The sequence below is a fragment of the Pteropus alecto genome, unplaced genomic scaffold (assembly GCF_000325575.1).
Source record: "Pteropus alecto unplaced genomic scaffold, ASM32557v1 scaffold81, whole genome shotgun sequence".
Lineage (NCBI taxonomy): Eukaryota > Metazoa > Chordata > Mammalia > Chiroptera > Pteropodidae > Pteropus > Pteropus alecto.
This window is the reverse complement of record NW_006433378.1, coordinates 7,280,408-7,295,822: the sequence shown is the minus strand read 5'-3', so window position 1 is coordinate 7,295,822 and position 15,415 is coordinate 7,280,408. Positions and strand designations below refer to the sequence as shown.

At 38.2% G+C, this 15,415-nt stretch overlaps 1 protein-coding gene across 3 annotated transcripts in view; it reads right to left on the bottom strand.

The window, feature by feature from the left end:
* PLCH1 (phospholipase C eta 1) overlaps positions 1-15,415 on the bottom strand; it is a 212,665-nt gene that overhangs the window by 188,552 nt on the left and 8,698 nt on the right. For 2 of the 3 annotated variants that reach the window (XM_006908210.3, XM_025044255.1), the window contains exons 3-5: positions 5,793-5,952; positions 3,089-5,417; positions 1,370-1,443 (exon numbers count right to left, since the gene is read on the bottom strand). The gene's annotated coding sequence lies outside the window, so the exon portion shown is untranslated. Of the gene's footprint in view, positions 1-1,369; positions 1,444-3,088; positions 5,418-5,792; positions 5,953-15,415 lie in introns of those variants that run through there. The other variant, XM_025044251.1, reaches the window with a different exon arrangement.

Here is a 15,415-nt window from a genome sequence, read left to right as displayed (position 1 = left end):
AAAGGGATTAGACAGTAGGTAGTAAACAGCCTCTCTAGGTTACACAAGCCCTTCCATGGTAACCAAAAAGTCAATAGAAAAACAAAACAAATAATACCCCTTTACTCCACTGGTTACAGGGGAACTGGAGAAAATGGGATCTAGGTTAACATTTATTTGAGCTATATGTCCTATAAGGTAATAAAGTATCTTTTTTAAATGGTCTCTTGGTCATGTAAACTATAACCTTTTGGTAACGATTTACCACTTTTCCAATGTAAGGGACTCCTTCCTACTGGTAGCTCAATTCAAGGTTGAAATCAGCCCAGCTGAAAAGCCAAGGGTTGAATCCTCCATTTCCTCATAGTGGAGACCTCCATCCACACAGTGAGTTAAAGAAAGCCCTTTACGGTGGTCCTTTGACTTAACCTCCTCCCATCAGTCAAAGGGCTATGAAAGCACCGGTTTTTCTTAAATGCCATTGACTGGTGAAAGACATCCTTCCCAACCCCCACTCTCTTCTCACTTCCAGAGCAATGACTCTCATTAATTATACCAGCACAGCACAGCACCGCCTGGCCTCCCTTCTAAATAGCTGCCAGATTTGTACATATCACCTCTGCCTTGATACAGAATGTGCACTGACACCAGGATCACAGAAAATCCTGTAGAAGCTGCCTGATACACAGTGAGATGATTGATGCACCTTGTGGTGGGCCCACTGTGCTACACATTGGAAGGAGTTTCTTAGGAAACTGCACTAGAAATCTGTGTTGGAAACAGATTTTTATAGCGGTACAAAAATAGTGCTTTCGATTGCAAAAATAGCCATATTTAAGATACTCGGATTTAACCAACAACAATCTTTAAGTTATATCCATGAAGCAAGAAAGTGAAGATGAATATTATCCTTGTTTCAATCAATGCACCAAGAAGTTAAGAGAATGATCAAAGAGCTTAATGATTAGCAAGGAGGAGCTATCCCTCTTTCAACATATATTTCTTAGTACTTGCCATGTACCAGACACTGATCAGATTCTAAGTCTTAGCTGGAATATAGATAGTACTGAAGTACAGAGCAGAAGCTGTCCTTATGGCCCTCCTCGTTGTATTGGTTAAGACTTTTAGAGACAAATAACAAAATTCCAAATCAAACTAGCTCGAGGGGGAAAAAATTAAAAAAGAAAAAACAATGACTAACTCCCACCTTAAGATAGGGGAAAAGATAAGGGATTCAGAAATGACTAGATCCAGGAATTCAGAATCATCATTTCTCTCGCACACTCATTCACACTTTTGCTTTCTCTGCTTTTCCCAAAGTTTTGATCTTATTCTCTCCTGTTACATGTGACCTTCCTCTATAGCCTGGTGGGAGTATGGAAAGCATTACCAGGGACAGCTCCAGGCTTCCATCATCTCAGCTCCTGATCCCTGAGGGAAGAGAGGCCTTCTTGCTTTTATCATCTGTAAATAAGATTGTAGGAAAGGATTTTAATTGAGCTGGTTCAGGTCATGTATATATCCACAGATCAATTTATCTGGTCAGCAACAAGTAGAGTATATGTGTAGTCAGTCCCTGATTACATACCCACCCCTATAGCCAGGGAGATAGGGTAGTATGAATAGCCGCCCCAGAACTGCTAGAAGATAACATGGGGAGGATTTGTTCCCCATAGGACAGTAGAAAGGGATTCTGGCAGATAAGAAGAGCAGGTGCTTCCTACAGTGCCCCCTCCTGAACTGGCCACCAAAGAAAGACATAAACACCTTGGTACAAATTCATATGTTTATGACAGAGTTTTGTTTTGTTTTGCTTTGTTTGTTTGTTTGTTTGTTTGTTTTAATGAGAAACTTCCTGAGTCTATTAGGAAGGTTTGGGGTGGGGGAAACCAATTTAAGGGTCAATAATCTTTCCCTCCCCAGTTGGAGAGTTTTGTTTTGTTTTGTTTTGTGTTTTCATTTTTTATCACAGAAATTTCCATAGGTCCACAAAAGTAGAATTATATAATGAAGCCCTATGTATTAGTCACATTTTCAACAATTATTAATATTTTGGCAGTCTTGTATCTATTCAGGAATGTAGAAATTCACTAAAAACTTAACCCATAAATTAACACATTATTGCTGTGCTATAATCTTGATGAATAGAAGAAATGAATGCCTCCAAAATAATGAAATTAAATATGACCAATACATGTGAAGCTCCTAGCAAAATTCCTAAAAAGTACCAATTATTATTGGCAACCTATTTGAAGCTTTTAAATGCTAATAAAGTCTACTCATTGAAATGTATTTGGCCAATGGAGGGGAAAAAATTTAAAGCTAATCTTCTTACCAATAGATAACAACATTTTTATGTGATCGATTTTTAAATGTGCTATTTATGTTTTCCTATAACAAGCCTATATAATTGTTGATGTACAAAATATCCAAACCTGTAGAGAATTGTTATGAGTTTATTTAGCCAAATTGACAATTGCCAGAAAGCAAAATCTCAATACATTGAGAAAATGCTCCGGAGAACGACAGCTTTGCAGCTTATTTTACACATTAGAATAAAAGGAGGAGAAGTAAAGAGCATTACATGAAATCCATTGGTGGTAGATTAAGGGGGCAAAAGAAAGCAAAACGGTGGGTAGGGGAATTCGATAAAAAGTAAAATGGAAAAACACATACTTTTACATCGATGGGTACAAGATACTTAATAATTAACATTTACAGCACATAGATATGGTATGCAGGGAGCAAGATAACTATGAGAGATTCTGTCTTGTGTTCTGGTGCCCTGAGGAGTCTGGAAAAGAAGATTACTTTGACATTTCAAAGGTATGTTATCTTAGATGCAAAAAGACAATTGGCTAACTTAAAGTTAAGATTGACCTTTGTCAAGAAAGCTAAAGGCCTAGGATGAAACTACCTGCCATCACCCACTTTTAGTTAGGAATTTTTATGTTCATATCATCCTCTGTGGTTACTTTCGGTCTCAGAGTTTGCAGGGCCCGCCAGGCTGGCCTCCCCTGAGCTTGTCAGGTTTAGTATGTGGTCCCTTTTCATCCACAGTTCCCCGTTTTGATCATAAATCAATCCCAAGAATGCATTAATGACCAACCTCCTGGTTGGATGCTGTGGTCCCATGGTGCTCTGGAGACTTATTCCTAGGAAATCATGGCGTCATCATTTATTTGTCTTGCTGTAATGGTGTACCACTGGGGGTGGGGCAAGACGGTAATCTTGGATGGAAGTCAAGGCTGAATTTTTCTCAAAAGGGAAAGGCAAAGGCAGGTAATAGGAGGCAGTCAGGTCTTATAGGCCTTCATTAAAGAAAAAAAAACTGGATCATTTCTAACCTATAAGATATCATGATCCAAGTTTTGCTGTCTCACTTTTCTGCATTTTTCATCTAGTTTAACATTTACTATAATCTGAGGGCACAACATACACCTCTTCGGTTTTCACAATCTGACCATGCGATGGGTTCCTACTTACCGATGTTGTTGTTGTTGTTGTTGTTGTTGTTTTGTTGTTATTTTAATATGGCCCATCTATTTCTCATTGGAAACACTCGAGTATCATTCACCATTAATCTGATTCCTGCTAGTTGTGCAATTAAGGTTTAATCAGGGCTAAGACTGTAAGAACACAACGGTGTGAATTATAATTAGCATCTAAAAATTTCCAGAGGCTAGGAGGACAGTAAACGTTTCATAAGTAAATGTCCTATGCCTCAACAGCTGTTACAAAGGGCCATTTTTTTTTTTTATATAGCCACTTCAGCTTGCATCTGAATTAACATAGTTATTAGTCTTGGTTGGGTTAGGAATAAGCATGTTCCCATAACTGGGTTCTAGCATTTATACATAAAATTCCTTTCACAAAATTCTTTTTCCATTTTCTACAACTTCCACAGTCCTTCTCACTTTGTCTCTTTTTACTCATTCAGAAATAACCAACGTATTAGGACAAACTTCTTCCTTTAACATCTCTCAAACACACTCACACATCCCTTTTCTTCCTTCTTCAGTAACATTCCTTCTAAATTTCAAAAGAGAAACCATAAAAAGAGTATTATTGATAATATAAAAGTTATCTTATACACCTTCAGCAATTATTAACAGTGAGTTATATAAGAATAAAGTTTGAGAAAAGCCCAAAGAACAAGTATAACTATTATTATGACTAATATTATTAGCAGACAGGTAAAGACAATCAAACAAATTTTTTTTTTAAGTTCGAGATCAATTATGTGGGGATACAGGCCTTCTGATGTCTTGGAAGAGCTGTCTACTACTGGTGTCGGTGACTTCTCATCCTTGAGGAGTCTTTGATGTCCGCTATAGACAAAGGCAAGTGTCAGACAGGGGCAGATGTCCATTTGCTGTTGGGCGCCCTTTTTAAATGAGAAATGTGAATCCATGAGTTAGTTCCTTTAAGTTTGGCTGCCCATAGATTAGCTGGTAATACCTGATAAGGTCCTTTCCAGTGAGGTTGGAGAGTCTTTAATTGCTGTCTTTTCCAATGGACAAAATCTCTTGTTGTAAGTCATGGTCCTTGAAGTCTCTATCTGCTGGGTGCACACTGTGAATGAATCAGTTACTCATTTATCAATTTCTTTAAGCTTGCTAATAAGTCCTTGTTGGTCATGTCGAATATCTCCTTTTAGTAAGATTGGTTCATAAGTGCTTTCACCCAGATGCATTGGGTGCCAGTGACTATGAGGAAAAAGGCTGTTTACCAAAAGAAGTAGATCTCAGGTAGAGAAGAACTATAGGGAGAGCTTTTGGCCAAGGGAAATTAAAAGCTTCTGAAATTTTACCTAGTTGAGTTTTAATTGTACCATTGTACATTCTACTAATCCAGAGGACTGGGGTGATAAGTGCAATGAAAATGCTGTAGAAGAGGCCAAATATTACAAATGGATTCCATTATTTGCCCAGTGAAATGAGTCCCTCAGTCACAATGTAACTCAGAGGAAATATCCCAATTGGGGATTATTTTTTCCAATAATAATAATTTGCCTACAATTCAGGCTGTTGCTCTCCTGCAAGGGAATGCCTCAACCCAGTGAGGCAGCATACAAATCATAACTAACACATATTTGTATCCTTGAGGTGGCATCAAGTGGACCTAAAGGAAGTGGGAAATGTCCTTGGGACCCATAGAGTGATTTTCCGGGTGATATTTTGGATGGATAGAACGTCTGCTACATACTTTATGAGCTATAGTAAGAGAAAGTTCCCAGTAATATTGTTTACTCCACGAAATCATCTTTTCAGGACCCCAATGTTAGGTCATTCACGTTTTGACATACAGGCAATTGAGCCCCTATAGGGAAGGTTGGTTTCTGATTGGGTTCAAGCTGTATCTGTTTGTCTGGGTCAAAGGTTCCCCCTTTTTGTTGCCATATCCTCCTTTTCTTCTTCTGCAGCTGTCGGTCGCAACTGTAAAAGAAGTGTTTTTAAATTGATTAACAGGAAGAAGAAATGTTGTCAGGTCTGGGTAATTTGGCTGCTTATTGCTGTTTGTGTAGCTGCAGATGTCAGCTAAATTTTTTCCTTTCACTCCCATGGTGGCAGCTTTAGAGTATCCTGGAATTTTGATAATTGCCAATTGTTTCTGTGACTGTATGACATCGAATAATTCTGCAAGCTGTCTTCCATACTTTATGAGCCGCCCTGAGAAAGTTAAGAAGCCTCATTGCTTCCACGACATTCCAAAGTCGTGAGCTACACCAAAGGAATAACGACTATCAGTGTAAATATTGGGTATTTGATCCTTGGCTGATTGACAAGCTCAAGTTAGCGCAATTAACTCACCTTGTTGGACATATCTTATTTCAGTCAGGTAAATTGGAAATTCAATTTTGTCCACCACGGAAGTTATTGCATATCCAGGTCAGTAATATCTCTGCTCATCTTTCACATAAGATCCATCTGTAAACCAGCATTATCAACAGGAGGTTCCTATAAATCGTTCCTAGGAACAAGAAGGTGGTCAGTAAGCAAAACACAGTTGTGGATGTCTTCATCCTGCAAAGAAGGTAGCAAAGTTGCTGGGTTAAAACTGGTATATCAAGTTAAGGTAATATTAGGCACAGAAAGCAAGAGTATTTCATATGAAGACAGTTGACCGAGAGAAGTGTTGAGTATGATGAGAGTTCAGTGGAGATTCAACAGAATGAGGAACATAAAGGAGAGCCCATAACTATTTTTTCTGCTTGTTTGCATAATATAGATGTAGCCGAGATGTCTATCATACAGGGAGGGAGCCCTTTGGCTACTGGATCTAATTGCTGACTGTAATATCCCTTAGGAGATAGGTCTATGATGATTGATCTCTGTCTTTGAGCTAAAACTCTTAAAGCATTTCCTTTATTTTAGTGCATAAAAAGAAAGTTTATAATTAAGGTGTCCCAGACCTGGAGCTTCAAATAATACTTCCTCTAGAACTTCTTCAGCTTGTTTCCCTTCAGGGTTCCATTGATTTGGATTGGGTCAATCTGATTTTATATGGCATATAGAGGCTGGGCCATTAATGAAAAATTTGGAACCCAGTTGGGACAGTATCCAGTCAGATTCAGGAACCCTCTAAGCTGTTTATTTGTTTGTTTTTAGAAAAGGAAAGGATAGGATTCCTCTGAGTCTTTCCAGGTTACTTAGTAGCCCATCTTTAGATATTTTAGATAGCCAAGGTAGTTTACTTGGGGTAAACAGATTCAAAGTTTGTCCTTTGAGGCCCTTTGTCCATTTATGGCTGTCTTAATAGGTAAATAGTGCCATCTTGGGAGCCTAATATGTCCTAGAGCATAAAAGTAAATCATCTACATACTGGATTAGAGTGGAATTTCTGGGAAATTCAACATCAGTCAAATCAACCTTTAATAGCTGAGAGAAATAGATGTGATTCCTTTTATTTCCCTGGGACATTACTGTCTAAGTAAACTCCCAATCTTCCCAGGTGAAAGTGAAGAGGTATTTACTCTTTATTTAAAGGAATGCTGAAAAAAGGCACTACATAAATCTATTGCTGAAAAATATTAGCAGTTTGCAGGAATAGCTGATAAGAGGGTATGTGGATTTGGAACCACAGGATGTCTGGGAAGAACTTTGATTTATAGCTATGAGATCCTGTAAAAATCTCCATCCTTTCTCATTGGGTTTCTTTACTGGAAGGATAGGAGAATTACACAGGCTCGTACATGGAATTATAAACCCCATTTTTAAGTAATCTTGTATAAAGGGCTTAATTCCAGCTACTGTATCAGGCCTTAAAGAATATTGGCGAATATTAGGTAGAGGCAAAGTATTGTCAATAGTTATTTTAATAGGCATAGCTGACTTAATCTTGCCAATATCTGTACTAGAAAGGGCCCAAAGTTGCATCGGAATGTCCTGTAACAAAAGTTCAATCTCAAGATTAGTTTCTTTTTGTGGAGGTTCTTTTAAAATCATTATTTTCTCAATCGGTTCAGTATCTGATTCATTTACTTCTTAGTGTTATTTCACCCTCCTGGGAAAAGGATATCTGGGTATCATTGGTTTCAAGAAAATCTTGCCCTATCAGGTGAATTGGGGCAGATTTGACTAGTAAAAATACATGTTGCTCCATAACTGGAAGGGAATAGGTTCTGATTTAAAACACACATTGGTGGATAAGATGTCCCTATCATTTGTACAGAAGCTTAGTCCAAGGGACAGGGCAACTTGGAAAAGGTTAAAAACAGATAAAGCAACCCCAATATCTATAAGGGAGTAGTTTCCCCTTTTATGGTAATTTCAATTTCTCCTAAAGTATTAGTAAGGAGAAGAGGAAATGGCCTCTCATAGTTCTTGAAGTAGCCCTAGGCTGGTTTCTGTTTCTTATCTTTTTCTAAATCCCATTTCACTTTTCTACAATCTTTTTTATGATGACCTGACTTTTTACAGTAAAAACAGATTCCTGTTTGCCTTGTCTAAAAAACCCTTGGGGAGGTCTGCTTAATTGCTGGAGCTATAAGTTCACAATTTTGGCAGCTTGGTCTTTTTCTCTCTTTTGAATAGTTTTAGATAGTTGATCAGCCAGAATGCCAGTTCATTAGAATGTGTGGTCAACCAGTTTAATTTTGTTGTTTAATCAGAGTTATAAACTCTTCATCTAGTCCTTCTCAAAATGCCAAATTTCGTAAGGGATCATTTTGACGATCCTTAAAACTGTGAGACAGACCTGAGTATCGTTTAAAAGTTTTTTTGAAATGTTCAAAGAAGTCAAGCACTGACTCATCAATCTCTCTTTTCCATTGCTGAATCTTGATTCAGTCTATTTTCCAGGGAAAAATCTCATGTATGGCTTGGTAAAGCCAGCGGGCTGATTCCTTGCATTTTTCCCAATTTGTCTGTTTTAAAAAGTCATGGACAGGAGTTTCTCAGGGAACTTTATTTAGCCATTCTGTTGCATTGTTCTCAGAAATCGATAGGAGTATTAATTGGAATTAGTCAGAATAGCCAAGATCATATGTTCTAACAGTTAAATACAATTCCTTTGTGAACACTTCAGGGTCCTAGAGGTGGATTCCTTAATTCTGTTAGTCCAAGAAATGTATACAATTGCTGGTTCCCTTCCGCGTGCATCAGCTTTTCTCCAAAGGGAACTGCCAGAATTTCTATTTTGTTGGACAATAACAAAGTAAAGGATACAGTGGGGCATTTGGAGAAGAGGGAAAAGTAGGGTATTGGCACCGAGCAGCTCTGAAGCCTTCCTTAGTTCAGAGACAGTCTCTAAGATTTTCTTATTAATTTCCTGGAGAGAAGAAAGTCTCATGCTCCATTTCAGAGTCTTCTATCTGCCAATTGACATAAGGCTCCCATTCATTCGGTTTGATTTTAGAGCAGGCTTTTTTTTTCCTATTGAGCTAGCGAAAATATTTTAGGTGTCCAAAGAACTCTCTCTCGAGCATCTCAAGTTGATATTTCTAGTTAATTTTCCCATGTTGTAAGTACTTACAAATAAAGACCTCCTACAAATTGTACATCTGCAGGAGTATTATGAAATGAGGTTAGGGGGTTGGGAGCTTGTTGGCCTTGAAGACATGATTTCTCACATTAATTTTAGTTTTCTATTGAGATCCACAGAGACTGAAAAAATTTTTCAGTATTGTGTAGTAGGCTGAAGTGTGCTGCTTATGGGTTGAGCTCCAAAGGGCTGTCATCTCCTGAGTTGCTCCAACCCCCTTATGTGTCTTAGTTTCTCTCTCTAGCTGTTAATGCAACTGTGAGGACTCAGAGCACTAGGTTTCCAGCCTTTCTGCGCATGTCCCTGGATGAGTCAGTTATTTAATTATAGTTGTGTTGGAATTCCCTATGGGGCACTGCTTGTCTTGAGGGGTACCTTCAGACACCTCTCCATGGATTCTTAGTAACCTAAGCACTCCCAAAATTTGAGCTGGAGGGAGTAAATGCCTCTCAACTTCAGAGCTGAGAGTTCAGACTCTCATTTATCTAGCAAGAGGTATTCTTCAGACTCCCAGTAAGCAATTCTAATTGAAAAGCCAAAATTAAAAACCAGCCACCCATTTTTTTCTCCTGTTACTGAGTTATCTCAGCTCTTATCTTTTAGTGCCACCTCGAGAATTTTTTTTTCCTAAGAACAGCTGAAATAAAGTCAGGGCCTTCTACCTTAAAACAGAGAAGTCTAGAATTCCAAGAAAAAGTCACCCAAATCCACTTAATGCAAAGTAGGAGCCAGTGTGGCACAATGGGCCCCTGCTGGTACCTGGCCATAGGTCCAGGTCTGCAAGGTGGTCCTGGGCGGGTTTCTTTGGAATCCTGCCCAAACATCCACACCTGTAGCAAATTTTCATGAGCTTATATGAGCCAAACTGACCATTGCCAGGAAGCAAAATCTCAATGGATTGAGAAAGTGCTCTAGAGAACAGTTTTGCAGCTTATTTTTACATTAGAATAAAAGGAGGAGAAGTAAGGAGCATACATGAAATCCATTGGTAGTAGATTAAGAGGGCAGGAGAAAGCAAAATCGGGGGAATCTCTGGGATTGGATAAAAAATAAAATGGAGAGATACATACTTCTACATTGGTGGGTACAGGATAGTTAATAATGAACATCTACAGCACATAGAGATGGTATGCAGGGAATAAGATAACGATGAAGGGTTCTTGTGGTCCTGTGCTCTAGTGCAGAGGTTGTGCCCTGAGGAGTCTAGAAAAGATGACTCTAGCATTTCAAAGGTATGTTATCTTAGATGCAACAAGACAATAGCCAGGCTCACTTAAGGTCAAGATTGACCTTTGTCAAGGAAGCTACAGGCCCAAGATGTGACTACAGGCCATGAGTCACTTTTAGTTAGGAATTTTTATGTTCAGATCATCCTCTGTGGTTACTTGCGTTCTGTAAGTTTGCAGGGCTCACCATGGTGACCTCCCCTGAGCTTGTCAGATTTAGTATGTGGCCCCTTTTTTGTCCACATAATTGTTTCTCCTTTTACATGGAAATGTAAAACATGTTACAAGCAACTGCACCTTTCAAATAAGGAGAAAGTGCAGGTTAAATTGTCTAGCTCAGGAATGAGTTGGGACTAGATATCAGAATTGTAAACTCTAGATTACCTACTTTAATACCTTGGCAAAACAATTCATCCCATGAATGCCGGACAACGATGAAATAGCAGAGCTGCGCCTGCCTAGGTTAAGTTCTTCAATTTAACTAAGATTTCCTTATATGCCAATTACGCTTCTCAAGAGATTTTCAGTTCCCAGCACAGAATGAATACTATTTAAAAGGCAGAAATAAAATGTTAAATAAATAAACAAACAAACTGGGAAAAAATAAATAATAAATAAAAGGCAGAAAGTATGCTAATTAAAGTGAACTTTTTTTCATTTTCCATTTTTCTCTAATTTGTTTCATTGTTTTCTTTCCTGGGTAGTTAGGAGGTGGGGAATGAAGTATTTTAGAGAAAACAATAGTGTCAGAGAAGGACAGAGCCCCTTTTCTTTCTTCCTAAGAGCTTCACAACTCTGTTGTGTGCTTTGTTTCCAGAAAGATAACCCTTCCCCCAACCCCTGCCAGAGCTAATATCTACAACTTTCAAGATGGTCTGAGCCTGCTGGGTGGGACAGACATGTAATTGAAGTACCTTCTTCAGCCTAAGAAATAATTTTGAAACTCTGAAATTACATATGTCTAGTATGGATTATACTGGGTTCCCCACCCATACTACCATTAAAAATCCCTTCAGAATCCCATAATGTAATTAAAAGAATAGCATCTCTTCAAAACCTATCTAATTGCAGACCAGTCATTCAGTACAGCAATCGTTTTTATAGACACTGAACAAAAGCTTTAGGCAAATGAGCAAATCATATTGTTGAAAGAAAATGAAGAAAGAAACTAGTTAAGACAGAATGTAAATTCTAAAGCTTTGAAAGCTGGAGGGTGGGGAGTGGAAGGAAGAAAGGCGATCCACACCACAAGGAAATTCTATGTCCATACTCTTTGGAATCCTAATGGAATAAGCACTCCTCATTCCCAATACCTGTTTTTTTTTTGAACCTGAAAAATCACTAGGTTTTTTCACACATAGTAAAAGGGAAAACTGCATTTGAAAACCCATGTTAGTTTTGGTTTCATTTATTTGCATGTTTAAACTAAATATGTATTTAGGGGGCTTGATTTGTCCAATGTAAATATCATTTTCAAATTTGACAATTTTAAAAAATGTTCTTTCAGACCATTTAAGGCAAATTAATCTTCATAGTGTAGGATCCTAAGATGTACAGGCAACTAGTTTCCAGTGAGCAAGAAACTGGGCTAAATGCTGTGGAGGGATCAGAATGATTGAAAATTTATTAAGTAATGGTTTAAGTTACAGGACCCACTATACCTTGGACAGAGAGAACACATGTAAGTAGATCAATATAATGTGACAAGTGCTAAGATAGGTATGTGTACAGTGTTGTGGAAGAACAGAAGAGGGCGCTATCACTCAATTTTATTGCTAAATTACCTACAAGCTGTGTTTTGATAACCAAAACAGAAAATGATCCCAATACCTAAATTAAAAAAAAAAAAGATTTTTTGTTTCTTTCCTGATCAGAGCTTTGGCACATGTAAAAAATTCTGACCAATAGTTTTCATGGGTTTTCTTTTTTGAGATTTTCAAGAGGAAATAAAAGCAACCTTACTGAATAAATTAAATTGCATTTCAGGACTACAGCAGTAAACTAGAAGATTAGAGGGACACTCTGGGTGAGACTCAAATAGGTCCTGGGAAAAGAAGGTCTCGAGCATCTCAAGTTGATATTTCTAGTTAATTTTCCCATGTTGTAAGTACTTACAAATAAAGACCTCCTACAAATTGTACATCTGCAGGAGTATTATGAAATGAGGTTAGGGGGTTGGGAGCTTGTTGGCCTTGAAGACATGATTTCTCACATTAATTTTAGTTTTCTATTGAGATCCACAGAGACTGAAAAAATTTTTCAGTATTGTGTAGTAGGCTGAAGTGTGCTGCTTATGGGTTGAGCTCCAAAGGGCTGTCATCTCCTGAGTTGCTCCAACCCCCTTATGTGTCTTAGTTTCTCTCTCTAGCTGTTAATGCAACTGTGAGGACTCAGAGCACTAGGTTTCCAGCCTTTCTGCGCATGTCCCTGGATGAGTCAGTTATTTAATTATAGTTGTGTTGGAATTCCCTATGGGGCACTGCTTGTCTTGAGGGGTACCTTCAGACACCTCTCCATGGATTCTTAGTAACCTAAGCACTCCCAAAATTTGAGCTGGAGGGAGTAAATGCCTCTCAACTTCAGAGCTGAGAGTTCAGACTCTCATTTATCTAGCAAGAGGTATTCTTCAGACTCCCAGTAAGCAATTCTAATTGAAAAGCCAAAATTAAAAACCAGCCACCCATTTTTTTCTCCTGTTACTGAGTTATCTCAGCTCTTATCTTTTAGTGCCACCTCGAGAATTTTTTTTTCCTAAGAACAGCTGAAATAAAGTCAGGGCCTTCTACCTTAAAACAGAGAAGTCTAGAATTCCAAGAAAAAGTCACCCAAATCCACTTAATGCAAAGTAGGAGCCAGTGTGGCACAATGGGCCCCTGCTGGTACCTGGCCATAGGTCCAGGTCTGCAAGGTGGTCCTGGGCGGGTTTCTTTGGAATCCTGCCCAAACATCCACACCTGTAGCAAATTTTCATGAGCTTATATGAGCCAAACTGACCATTGCCAGGAAGCAAAATCTCAATGGATTGAGAAAGTGCTCTAGAGAACAGTTTTGCAGCTTATTTTTACATTAGAATAAAAGGAGGAGAAGTAAGGAGCATACATGAAATCCATTGGTAGTAGATTAAGAGGGCAGGAGAAAGCAAAATCGGGGGAATCTCTGGGATTGGATAAAAAATAAAATGGAGAGATACATACTTCTACATTGGTGGGTACAGGATAGTTAATAATGAACATCTACAGCACATAGAGATGGTATGCAGGGAATAAGATAACGATGAAGGGTTCTTGTGGTCCTGTGCTCTAGTGCAGAGGTTGTGCCCTGAGGAGTCTAGAAAAGATGACTCTAGCATTTCAAAGGTATGTTATCTTAGATGCAACAAGACAATAGCCAGGCTCACTTAAGGTCAAGATTGACCTTTGTCAAGGAAGCTACAGGCCCAGGATGTGACTACAGGCCATGAGTCACTTTTAGTTAGGAATTTTTATGTTCAGGTCATCCTCTGTGGTTACTTGCGTTCTGTAAGTTTGCAGGGCTCACCATGGTGACCTCCCCTGAGCTTGTCAGATTTAGTATGTGGCCCCTTTTTTGTCCACATAATTGTTTCTCCTTTTACATGGAAATGTAAAACATGTTACAAGCAACTGCACCTTTCAAATGAAAGTGCAGTGCAGGTTAAATTGTCTAGCTCAGGAATGAGTTGGGACTAGATATCAGAATTGTAAACTCTAGATTACCTACTTTAATACCTTGGCAAATCATCCCATCCCATGAATGCCGGACAACGATGAAATAGCAGAGCTGCACCTGCCTAGGTTAAGTTCTTCAATTTAACTAAGATTTCCTTATATGCCAATTACGCTTCTCAAGAGATTTTCAGTTCCCAGCACAGAATGAATACTATTTAAAAGGCAGAAATAAAATGTTAAATAAATAAACAAACAAACTGGGAAAAAATAAATAATAAATAAAAGGCAGAAAGTATGCTAATTAAAGTGAACTTTTTTTCATTTTCCATTTTTCTCTAATTTGTTTCATTGTTTTCTTTCCTGGGTAGTTAGGAGGTGGGGAATGAAGTATTTTAGAGAAAACAATAGTGTCAGAGAAGGACAGAGCCCCTTTTCTTTCTTCCTAAGAGCTTCACAACTCTGTTGTGTGCTTTGTTTCCAGAAAGATAACCCTTCCCCCAACCCCTGCCCAGAGCTAATATCTACAACTTTCAAGATGGTCTGAGCCTGCTGGGTGGGACAGACATGTAATTGAAGTACCTTCTTCAGCCTAAGAAATAATTTTGAAACTCTGAAATTACATATGTCTAGTATGGATTATACTGGGTTCCCCACCCATACTACCATTAAAAATCCCTTCAGAATCCCATAATGTAATTAAAAGAATAGCATCTCTTCAAAACCTATCTAATTGCAGACCAGTCATTCAGTACAGCAATCGTTTTTATAGACACTGAACAAAAGCTTTAGGCAAATGAGCAAATCATATTGTTGAAAGAAAATGAAGAAAGAAACTAGTTAAGACAGAATGTAAATTCTAAAGCTTTGAAAGCTGGAGGGTGGGGAGTGGAAGGAAGAAAGGCGATCCACACCACAAGGAAATTCTATGTCCATACTCTTTGGAATCCTAATGGAATAAGCACTCCTCATTCCCAATACCTGTTTTTTTTTTGAACCTGAAAAATCACTAGGTTTTTTCACACATAGTAAAAGGGAAAACTGCATTTGAAAACCCATGTTAGTTTTGGTTTCATTTATTTGCATGTTTAAACTAAATATGTATTTAGGGGGCTTGATTTGTCCAATGTAAATATCATTTTCAAATTTGACAATTTTAAAAAATGTTCTTTCAGACCATTTAAGGCAAATTAATCTTCATAGTGTAGGATCCTAAGATGTACAGGCAACTAGTTTCCAGTGAGCAAGAAACTGGGCTAAATGCTGTGGAGGGATCAGAATGATTGAAAATTTATTAAGTAATGGTTTAAGTTACAGGACCCACTATACCTTGGACAGAGGGAACACATGTAAGTAGATCAATATAATGTGACAAGTGCTAAGATAGGTATGTGTACAGTGTTGTGGAAGAACAGAAGAGGGCGCTATCACTCAATTTTATTGCTAAATTACCTACAAGCTGTGTTTTGATAACCAAAACAGAAAATGATCCCAATACCTAAATTAAAAAAAAAAAAATTACTGTCTGAATTATTTGTTGTC